General features: G+C 47.3%; 1 pseudogene; it reads right to left on the bottom strand.

Annotated features, from left to right (window-relative positions):
• Nucleotides 1-3,525: 3,525 nt before the first annotated feature.
• Nucleotides 3,526-9,463, bottom strand: LOC144168855 (uncharacterized; annotated as a pseudogene).
• Between the last annotated feature and the right edge of the window lie 2,762 nt (nucleotides 9,464-12,225).

Here is a 12,225-nt window from a genome sequence, read left to right as displayed (position 1 = left end):
GTCATTTGCTAAACTTGTAGTAATCAGCTTTGTCAGCTCTGCTGATTGAAGTTGATTCACCGTACTTGACACCTTTATGATCTTACGTTTCACAAGTAGTTCCTTCGTTTTCCAAGTTAGCTTTTTAGTTGGTTTCCTACATGCTGTTCCCCAACACCTTCTTAATCTGTGATTGTCATTTGTGGGTTGTCGTTTAGCCTATCTTACACTATCCTTGTTGTCCTCTTTTAGAAGTGCAAATTTGTTTGAAAGGTTTTGGTGTGTCCTGGCACTGAGTGATTGCATGTTGGGTTTGTTACTTTTCAAGATTTTCCTTCTTTCTTTTTGAGATTAACCCTTACCTGCCACTACCAAATGATGAGGGAAATAAATATATGTAAGCTTTATAACCACTTGTGTGTGATGTGTATTTTAAACCGCTTTGCAGTCATCCACTTTCGCAGAGTGGAATGGTTCCTAATGCATAAGCTTTTAGAAAGCAAACAAGTTTGCGGCCTATCAAAAAAAAAGGGGGGGGGAACAGTTATGCTTAAGACATGAAGGTAGCAAAGCTGTATGCAACTTTCATTACCCTAACCACAATTTAAGTCCAATGTCGTAGCCGATTTACTTCTTCGCTGCTGCTGCAACGGTCTTTACTCCATCATCACTATACGCATGAGCTTCCTTCATTTTTTGGAAGTCATGATCACTAGACAGTGTATGCATACGATGTTTTTTTTTTCATCCAATCTTGGTCAACAGTGTCGTATGTTTGGCTTGACAAATCAGTGCCGGGGAAACTGGTTAGCTTCGCGTGGCACACCCACGAGCGCTGGGCATTTTTTATTCTTTTAACTGTGGATGCGGAAGTCAAACGATTTGGTAAACAGCTTCGCTGTTAAAAACAGGCCTCAGTTTTTGGCATGCAGTGTCGATGCTTCTGTCGGCTCAAAGATGCACGTGCCAGTGAGCACATGAGCAAGGGGCGTAATGGGCATGCACGTTTTTCGTATATTGTGAACGTTGAGCCTGCACCGGCTCTTGCAGCACCTACTAAAATCCCTTTTACAGGCCGCTTGAATAGGTGTTCTTAGTTTACCCTGCAGCGCCAAGGCATTAACCAGGGAAAATTCAAAAGACAATGCAAACAGCAAAAAACGTAAATGTACAGTCAGCTGCTTTGTCACTACTGCAAGCCCAGCAAATGGAAAAAGTTGGATATAACAGCCAATCCATGGCAATGCCTGTTATGAGAATTGTAGTTGCCTTCAAAACATCTCCAGCCACTGCTCACGTACTAGCCATAATGGTTGCACTCTCTCAATTCCGGTTTTACAATTTACAATTTACAATGTCCAATTGGACCAGCACACCCATATTGTGGCTGTCATTTCTGTATCTTGCAGTCTATGGTTTTTAAGAGGTCAGATTTTAAGTGCTGCTGGCCTTGAGGGGAGGGGGGTGGGGACAATCAAAAGCACCAATGGCAATGAAAATGCAATTCATGGTAACAGTTTATTAATTACGAAAACATGCAGGTAGCAGCAAACAACAACAGGAATAGAGAACGTGAAACAAAATGGTTAAACGTTATTCTGATATCCAACACGTACCGGTGGCAGTAAACAAACTATGAAAAAAAGAAGAAACAAGAAGAAACAAACAGTTAAATTTAAAGGAAACGGGTTCCCTGACAATAGCATCTGTCAATCCGTCGCACTCTTCAATCAATCAATAAGTTAGTTCGACATACACAAACATACAGATGTCAAGAGCACGGACAAAAAGCCTTGCATTCCAAAAGTGGGCGCAACCATTTTACTTCGGGGGGGTGGACTTTCAAGCACCGTGGAGCGCGCACATCGACCGAAAAGGAGCAGATGTAAACAGCAAACAGACAGAAAGAAGGCGCCTAAATCTGGTTCCCAACAGGTGTCTCAAACCACCTCCTCCTCCTCAAGGTAAGCCCCAGAAGATTGTCTGCACAAACAACGCCCCACCTTCAACATGACCAATACTTCTGGCATATATTGTGCCCCATTGCTAACTCCACCTCTGCGCAACTGGGCTCAGGTAGCTGCAAGCCAGGGAGCGTCCACAAATAAGGCATCGACTTGGTCTGCACCCTGTAATTTGAGAGAACGCAAAACACTTTCGCCACTTTTGCCTGTTCTTTTGCTCCAAGAAACTGTCTTTCGGTTCACCTCACACACTACAATGTGTATGCGTGTCCAACGATATTTACTTAGAATAGGGAGACGTGGTAAACACAATCACCCAACGCCAGGGGCCAAGCTGTGGTGCTCATGGACAGATGTTTACAGCGACAAAAAGCCAACAAAAGCAACTTGACGGGGTCTGCGCCACTTAATGTACAAGTCACGCAAAAATATAAATAAAAATTGTAGTGCAGGCCGCGCATGCATGAATATTGCATTTATACATAAAAACTCAAATAGCAATCACCACCACCACCTTATCTAGGGGCATACAACAACACACATCTGCTCAAGAGTACACATCTACTGACAGCCTGCACGGAAAAAATATACGCAGTGTCTAGAGTGTCATCCAACGGCACTCTAGCTGATCGCTGCAGGCATGGCTAGAGTGCCGTCCGACGACATTCGAATATTTTGGACTAAGCTACTTCCGGCCAAAGAGTCTGTCGTAGTGTAGAGGATACGTCTTAACTTCTTGATCCCGTTGCTTGTTTTTTTTCATTATTTATTTGAAGTGCAATTTTTATGTGTTAGGTAAGTTTTGGTGTTTTAAATGATTTGTTTGTGTGCGTTAGGTTATCTTATGTTTAGGTTAGGTTGCCTAGCTTTGCGTTATCTAGAGCGATGTACTGCCAGACGAGGCAATTTTGCTACAAAATGCCGGTAGACGTCGACAGAGTGCAGTGCTTATAATACCGTCAGATGACAGTCTAGACACGGCCAAAAATATAATATACCAACCCTACTTAAGAAAACGAAAAGTACGGACATCATGGCCATAGGGCCACATCAATGGCCATACACAGGGCTAATTTGTTAAAAGCATATGAGAGCCAGACATACGCTGAATACTCATGACATTAAATAGGTGATGTGATGTGCAGAATGACAGAAGCAAACGTGATGCCCTATTCCATAGGGGCAATTTTCCGCACAAGCTGGCTCAACTTCCCAAGCGTTGTGTTCCCACACAAGGGCCGAGCACCAGGTCGAGGAGTCATTTGTACCTATTTTACCGGCAAGGTGCCCGGCGCCACCACAGAATATGATACACAGATACTGTGGCACAATGAACGAAAAGGCTTTTCCTTTAGACACCTGCCGTGGTGGCTCAGCGGCTAAGGTGTTGTGCTGCTTCCAAGGACAAAAAGCGAAAACGCCCATGTGTTCGAAATTTCGGCGCACGTTAAGAATGCCCTGAAGGTTGTCAAAGTTAATCCGGAGCCCTAGACTGTGGAGCGCCTGTGTAGCATCAGTGTATTAAACCTCATAATGAATCAAATCAACTCATGGCTTTTCATACTACTCTGGATGTCTAAGGTTAGTGCAAATATTCATGCAATGATGGTGTGCGCGGTCCGAAAAACATGCCTACTTGGCTGCCATAGATACACGTGTGGCAATTTGTGAGGATTGTAGCCACCTTGTACATTTGTGGCACATTCTGAAGCAGAAGTTTTTGATTTTCTTGAAGTCAAGGAAGGCAAACAGATTTACTGTCTTCCCAAAACCCCATTCAACTGCCTGGCACACGGTGCGCATGGTGCTGTTAAAGTTATGCTGCTGCGGGCTCAGGGTTGAGCCTGCATATGGCCGCATCAGCAGTGGCCGCAACGGGTACGCAGGGTCGCCATATATTGTGTATGTTGTCTCTTGCACCAGCCGTTGCAGCTTTTCGTACAGCCCACTTTCCCTCTGCATACCTGCGAAAAATGCAGACAATGAGATAGCGTGTTAGTGCACTCAACTCCCTTCTGGTAACCAACTTTGTTCAGTCGCACAAGCAAGGCTGCTCAGACAATCATGCATGTACAGGATTGCGCAGAAGTAAACGGAGCACGCAAGTGGTGGCTAAACTGCATTGCTGCACAGCGTATGGGTGCCGACGGGAACCAAGGAGCGCCGGTCTAAGAGTGCGCTAGCACTGCACTTGCCGCCCTATCTGATATGTTTAATTACCGCTCTGCTGGCATGCCATATTGGGCGTAACGGTCTTCCAAAGGCTTCACTGCGCTATAGTGGGGCGCAGCTTGCAAACACGGTTTTGCTATGCTAAACTGAAAATTCTGTAATCATACTATTTCCGTAAATGGCCTTCCTTCACTGCGGAACAGGCAATGTGGGAAAGCCGGCTTAGAAAAACCAAGCTTACACCGATTTTTTGTTAGTTGGCTTCACCTTTCGGACAGATGCGTTGCTAGAAGGCATTTCTGCAGGGGCAATAAAAGCCTCCCTAAAATATGGATGTCCTAGTACCTTTTTTTATTTTTATAAGGTTTATCTATTTGTCCATACTGGGAACTTTTTTTTCCGTGGCAGGAAAACCTGCTCCGGAAGGAGTGTGAGGCGATACCGCACCCAACTATAGTAAACTGTAGGTTCTTGATTGAACGATTAATTTAAATTTTCAATACATGAAAATAATTTGCATGTTTTGAAACAAAAATTACACGAAAATGGTTTACTTTATTAATTTACGTGAAAGTAATTTACATGCTACAAAGCACCTTCCACCCTAATGGTGTCATGAATTCTGCGGGGAAATGAGGCGTACCTATGAGGCGTACCTCACCGTGCCCTCATTTCCCATTCCGCCTTTACAGCCAGCCACAAATAGTCGGCGGTCGTCGTGGTGAGGTAGAAAATTTATTTCATTTCCCCAAAAATGCTCTCCATGGGGTGCAAGTCAGCCCCATTCAGAGGCTACTCGTACAGCCGCACATCGCGCTCTTCCAGTAACCGCTAAACGGCTTTGAAAGTGCGGAAGGGGCTTCGATCTTGTTGTGAGATGTAGCACGCCTCTTTGAAGGGTCCGTTCAGGGCGTTAGGAATGAGCTCATTCTCGATGACTTGGCAGGATGTGGGTGGGTTGAAAAGGCGTGGAAGCCTAACGAGGGGGCCAAGGCAGTTCCTCGTAACGGTTCCCCACACATTCACGGAACACCGACTGCTGCTGAAAACCTGGGACAAATGCTCGATCTAAGAATTGTCGGAGCAGCCGATTTTTATACATTTTTGTATAGTTTTGATGAAGCAGAAATGACAGCCCATTTCATTAACCAAAGTTCCTCCATGAAAATTTCTGCCGCCGATTTTTCCGCACACCTAAAATGGCGAATCCGAGAAATATTCAGCTTCGCTGTAAAACAGATGAAATCCCATTGCAATTTGGAGGGAAAGAATACTGCCAATGGTCTATAAATTTGATAGTCTAAATTTTGTGAGTGGCAATTTGGTCATCAATGATGATGATGTTTGGAGTTTAATGGCGCAAGGCCAACTAAGGGCAAAAAGCGCCAAACAATAATTTGGTCCTCAATGCAAATCTATTGGCTGCATGATGAAGCTCCTATTGCATGACCTCATAAGAGCAGCTACTCGACTGTCGGCTACGCAAGAAGCTAGCACGTTCCAGGGACATGGAACCGCAGTACGCGGTCATTCACATCCACACCCACTCGAAGGGGCAAAGATATCAAACGGGCCCCCAAGAGGGCAGAGAACACTTGCGCATTGTGTGCTTCCAACTGATTCTGGGAGGAGAAAGGAGATAAAACAGCACCACACGTGCATAAAGGAGCTGCACTACACCCTCCTCCACATTTGCAGCCAAGGCGTGTGAAGCTATCACCCAAAACTGGCTTCAAAGTGGCGCGCTCAAGTGCCTTTATATTGAATGATTGGGTCGTAAATCATTTATAAGACCGCATGCTAAGCCGCTGAAGCACCACTCACACAAGACGATGTCATAGAGATGGGACTCATACAGGCGGCAAAGATTGCGATACGCAAGGAAGGCGGACGGTGACAAGCAAGGGCACCTACAAAAGCTGGCCTCTGCTTGTAGGTGATGTGAGTGTTCATAAACCTCATCGGGATGTCCCGAACTTGTGGCGGTGTCCAAAAATAATCATCAAAAATGACAAAAACAAAAGAAACATACACCGAACCCCTAAAACTACACATAATTAGGAAAATAAAGCCCCTAAGATTAGTTATGAGAACGCAATGTTAAGCTTTATCATGTGGCCGTACCTAAATATCCGAAGCAATGTTATCCAGAACCATTAAGACTTGGGACGTTGTCCATTTCTGTTCACGCACCCTCAGAAATACTGCCCCAATCGAAACAACTATCGCTCTGCTACAGAGTCGGGCAAGGAGTTTTTAACAGCGGAGCTGCTCTACATCTGGGCTTTACGGCAGTCGGGTGTAATATCGCATCACGCTCCTTCTGAGGCAAGTTTTTCTACCCCCCCCCCCACACACAAAAAAAACATCTCAGTGAGGATAAAACAAAATCTAAAAAGTGGCCCAACGGCCTTCATATTTTTCATCAGAAGACGGCTTATATTTTCCTTTAAGTGAGTCTGCTAACAGTGCATTTGCGCGTAGAGGTGAAGCCGACTTTCAAAAGATCGGTGTAATCTTGGTTTTTGTAGGCTGGCTTTCCCACACTGAGTGTTGCGCCGGGAAGCATGGTTAGCTATTTGTGAAGATGAGAGAGAGAAATCCCTTTATTTTACGAGCAAGTTGGCTTAGGAACACGTTGTGGCTGCGGCTAGGGCGGCGGCTGGGTCAACCACAAGTACCCCCGCTTCCACTACCCCTGCTGCAGATGGCTAGGTGGTGAATTCAAAGCTGTAGAAGATGCTCGTGAAAAATAGCAACGTAGGGTGCTCTCCCGGCTCCCTTCTTCAGGAAACCGGTTTGTCCTGCTTTTGGCCGAAAGTATGGACGGCCTGTTACAAGCCATAGACAGCTGGTTCGCAGTCACAGGCAGCCAGCGTGCCCGCAATCCGCCACTCGCGTCTTTTTAATTTAAAATAAGAAATTGGGACAAATGAAAGATTTGTCTTTGTAGGGTGCTCTTCGTTACTTTCATTCTTGGACAATACGGCCACTTTACACATCTCACCTTCGCGGCGTGCTGTCCTCAAGACACTGAATTCGGACCTTTGCTCGGTTGCTGGCTGTTGTTAAAGGTCTCTGCTTCAGATTACGCAAAGATGGCTGTGGAATGAGCTGGTCGAAAACATGGCAATGTGTTCATATTTCTTAGTAGCTGAAAATCGCATTAATGTCTACAAAGGTTAAACTTTGCGCTCATGCCCCGATACCACAAGTTCCCTTTGCCAAACACTACAAGTGTCCTTTGCCTTCGCAGCTATTGTGGTCTATACCCGACGACAATAGCTACACTCACCAGCATCATGCCTGTGCCCTGGGTAAGGCCCATTCAGTTCGCACACTATGCCATTAGCACACATGATGGCCTGGTACTTGACTGCATGGACCCTCTTGTGCCCCGAGTAGTAGATCCTCTGCTCCACGGATGGCCGGCGGATGGGCCTTGCAGTGCCATCCACAAAGCCCCAGCAGTTTGGCAACGCAGCTCCTCTGTTGTGCACAGCCAGCAGTGAAGAAAGTGTTAATTAAACACGCAATGCGAGGAAAGCTTGTAACCGTACTAGCACGCACAAAAAGAAAAAAAATAATGCCTGTTCGGCTGCTTAACACAGGAGGATCTCATAGTAGTTCTTTAGCACTAAAAATGAGCAGTTGCTCTGTTCATACATGTTCCCTATTTGACTTGTCTTAATGTAGTCTTTATTGTTCTGCAATTGAAGAAAGCTTTCAAAAGGTGGACCTCACTGCATCGCTGCTTGCTATGAGCCACCTTTTTGAAGTGTCATAGCATAGACTACAATGCAGTGCACTGGAATATAATTGGCAGGAATGTGATCCTCGGCTTCCTTATTTAAAGAAGTGTCATGCCGGACGGACCCCGGGTTTCTGTATTGGTACTGACTACAGTGACAGGGCCCGTCGCTTTAAAATCTGCACTACAGTGACGGGGCCCCCTGATCTGTTCTTGCACTACACGTGTTTTGCCAGTCAGTCGTTTGCACAAGCTGCCTGGCGCACGCGCTGCCTGGCGCTTGTTTATGGAAAGGCTGTGTCTTGCGTTCGTCCAGATGGAACGGCAGCTGTCACTAAATTTCCGTCCAGAAGAAACACAACTCGCTTTGAGAGCAGTCTCTCTGGATTTTTACCCAACCGGCCAAACCGCTACCGCTCACTGACTAGCCAGAATCACTCATAATTACAAATCATTATTAATAATTACAGATGGTCGGACTAACTCTAGCTCTATCCAAGCTGCCACCCGACGCCCGCTTCACAATATTTCAGCGAGAGCAGTCGGTCTTGATTTTTACCTAACAGGCCAAACCGCTTCCACTCACTGACTAGCCAGAGTCACTGTTAATTATTAATCACAGGTAATAATTACAGGAGATCGGGCTTAACTGGCAATGGCTACGTCGGCCTTGGCTCCAGAGAGCGGGTTTTGAATAAAAAACCAAGACCGACTGCTCTCACCGTGTGAATTGTTTTGCTGTTACAGAACGCTAACCACGCGGCCACACACACACACACACACACACACACACACACACACACACACACACACACACACACACACGCACGCACAAGCACACACACACACACACACACAAATACCACGGTGCGAGAATCGAACCACGGACTACAACGTCCGCAGTCAGCGGCAGAACCACAACACAAAATCACAGAACGAGAAGCGGCGGCTAATCAGCTCGTTTTTATTTTGTTATATTGAGAGGGTTGCCGTCACTGTAGTGATTCTTTTAAAGCGATGGGCCCCGTCACTGTAGTCAGTACCTTCTGTATTTCATAACTTGACGAGTGTAATATACCACGATGAATAGTAACGTAAGCAAGCATGTACTAACCTCGGCCAACTCCGGGAGGTCGTCCACGGTATGGCACTGATGGGAGTTGAGGTCTCCCAACAGGTAGCCAAACGTGGTCTCGACGTGGTTGAAGAGTTGGTTCACCACACTCGACATGGACGACGAATGACGACCGAACATCGGCTCTAAGTCCCACCACCTGTTGGGGTATGCCAGTCGCCGCAGACCCATCAGGAGTGCCTCCTGGCCCGAAACGTTCACACCTTGGCTGCTTCGGATTACATCCGGCACTCTCAGTTGCCCCTTAAGCAAGTCGAGGTGCTGCTTCTCGAAGCGGAACATCCTCCGGAACTCCTCTTCATCGAAGCTGTTGACGTCCAGCAGGCCGCCGCTCGATTTGTACTGGCGAGGCTTTGGCTCCCGGTAGCCGAGGAAAAGGTCTTCCAAGTCCGCCCAACTCAAATCTAAATACAAAAGCTGGTCACAAAGAACGCTGGCACGGGTTGGCCTAAACTTGGGCATCGTTCAACGATGAGGACCACTACAGAAGCACAACACTACAACGATCAGGAACACTACAAACAACAATGAATAAGAAAAAAAGCTAAAACAAACGGTGAAATTATGCGCACCGTTGAAGGTTATGTACAGAGAAAAGAAAAGAAAAGAAAACACAAGAGAAAAGACAACTGTGAGAAGTGGCGCACAGAAATGAGTAGACTGTAGCCCAGTCGAATTAACTAGCCGCAGTACTGATATTGGATTGTATTGACTTCATTATGCTGACGCTCCAATATTTTGAAAAGAAAAAATATTTTAACTATACTTGCTGCATTAGTAGTTGCATTGAAGGCAAAATATAGTACACCCACTAAAGTATTTGAAAAATTTTGTAATTTACGCATTCCGAAAGCTTTGCTCGTTTGCCGCGACAGCGCTGCGAGTGAAACACGCAAAGCGGCCGGGGAAAACGCTATACTAAAACTGGTCGCGCGCAAGCGTGTTGCGTTTGGGTTCCCCTAACTTCTTGGGGGCCCCAAACGCAAGGGCCCCCTATTCTAAAGCTCCCTATTGTCATGCCCTTTTGTGGGGTGTCTGACAACGCTGGAGCGGTGCTCTACAAGCCACCCGACGAATATCACGACAGAGGGATGCAAGACATCTTCATAGTTGTGTAACCTCCCCAGGACAAAGGGGTCTTCGACCCCAGGCGGATCGCCACTGCGGCGGCAACCTAGCGCTCACCTGCGCAGGAGAGGAGCGGGTATTTCGTGCGTGTGCATGTGTGCGCATGTTTGTGCGTGGTGGCGCTACTATCAGTGCCATGAATTCTGTGATTGGTGCGTCCTGACGTCAGCCGAGAAAAAGGGTGAAGGGGAACGGACCCAACGTGCCTATTTAATGTCTCACGCGCAGAGCGCACTGCCCGTTCTCTGATACTGAGATGTAAATACTTGTACATTAAGTTTTCTTTTCCGTCAACTTCGCCATCATGACTGCCCCGGCACTACACCAACCTCGGTTCACATCGACCATGCTACCTTGGTTCCGCAACAGTGGAGACAGCGGTGGAGTTCCCAACAGTAGGCAGACAGGGGCTGAACAGCAGCATTTCCCATTTTCACGGAAAGAGAGGAGGGTGCTCAGGGCTGAAGTCGCACACCCCGATTATGTGGCGGAGTGTTCCTACTTCTGAGCAATATTTGCATTCAGCGCCGTAGCTATTCGGGTGCAATAAGTGAAGACGCGTCGGGTGTGGGAAGGAGCCGGATTGTATGTGTCGTAGGGTAGTTTGCTTTTCTGCGCAAAGGTCAGGGCAAGGCAAAGGTAGGGCCTGTCTCTGAAGGCGATAATGCTGGGTTATGTCCCTGAACGAGACAAGTGGGTGAATGTCCTGGTGCAGCTCCATAGCAGGGGGGGGGGGGCAAGCGCACGCTTGTTGGTGGGAGTATTCATTGCCCTCCATGGAAGCGTGAGCGGGTGTCCAGATGAGCTGAAGGGAACCGTTCGGGGAGTGGATTTTGGTTCTGGGAGGTTGGTTCTGGAGGTAGCCATAATGCTGGCGTACTACTGCCCTCGATTTTGGGAGGGGTCGGTGTAGATAACTGCATGATCCCAACAGAAAGTGATGTGGAGCGCTTGAGTCCGTGCTTGTCGGTGACCCTCATCGTGTGAGGGGTTCATATTTCAAACCAAAAGGGAGCATCATTAGTTCTTGTCGCCAACAGTGCGCGTGTACATCAAGCAGAGTGATATTCCGTGCCGCCCGGCCAATCAGGTGAAGTATGCGGCGACCCGCTGCAGTTCTGCTCATTCGGACGTTCTGGTTAGAACGAAGGCCCTCTATCAGCTCTTCCACCCTGTTGCGGAGCCCCGTGCTAAGCAGCCTTTCTGTGGACGCACTCAGGGGAAGACCAATGGTCTGGTGAACCGTCTTTCTAATCATTATATAAAGCATCTTTACGTCCCCCTTGCCGACAAGAAGACAAGGGGTTGACGTAAGTGATTCTCGAGAGGACAAAAGCTTGAATTAAGCAAAAGGCCTTGAGGCCTTGAGGCCTCACTTCTTGGTGGCAACTCGCCTGATCATGGGTATGATTTGATTGATGCGGTGTTTGAGGCGCTGCACCGATACGTCACTCTTGGTGTTGGCTTGGAGATGTAGGCACAGGATATTGATGCTGGGGCTTGGTGGGATGGCCTGACCATCAAGGAGTATTTGAATGTGTTCCTTGATGTGTAGTTTGGCGTGAGGGCGGACGACAAGGAGCTGTGATTTTTTACGTGAACACTGGAAACCACAGACCTTAGAACATTGGCGTACTAGAAGTGAGACTCCATGCGTTGGTGTGAGCTTCCTATAATTTTTGTAACTCCTAGCACACGCGCAAGGCACGCACAGGGCCACTAGACGTGCAGTGGACGGAGCGCACAGCGGCGCGTAAGGTAGCGTTGCGCTATCACGTGGAATTCACCGAGAATGCAGGGGGTAAACCCGCAGAGGCTCTAGTGAGTCCACCACCTGTCTTCCCCGTCTCCGCCTGGGCTCGTAGCTAAATCGGTAAGACAAGGGGCTCTCGCTTTGTTACGCTATTAGTTCCAGGTTCGATTCCTGGCGGTGTCAGTAAATTCTTTTATTTGTTAGCGGGAGTTTTCTGTTTACACCAAAAGTCGCAAAAGAACCCTTGGGGGGTGGAGGTATAAAGCTTTGCTGTAAAAGGTACCGGAACATATATATTCCCCCTTCGTCTGCAACAAGACACCAGCTAAAGTGGGTCTTATGA

The sequence above is a fragment of the Haemaphysalis longicornis genome, unplaced genomic scaffold (genome assembly GCF_048455015.1).
Source record: "Haemaphysalis longicornis isolate Haplotype H1 unplaced genomic scaffold, Haemaphysalis longicornis Haplotype H1 scaffold_1, whole genome shotgun sequence".
In the NCBI taxonomy this organism is placed as follows: Eukaryota; Metazoa; Arthropoda; class Arachnida; order Ixodida; family Ixodidae; genus Haemaphysalis; species Haemaphysalis longicornis.
Note: the sequence above shows the minus strand (reverse complement) of the source record. Positions and strands in the feature narration are given on the sequence as shown.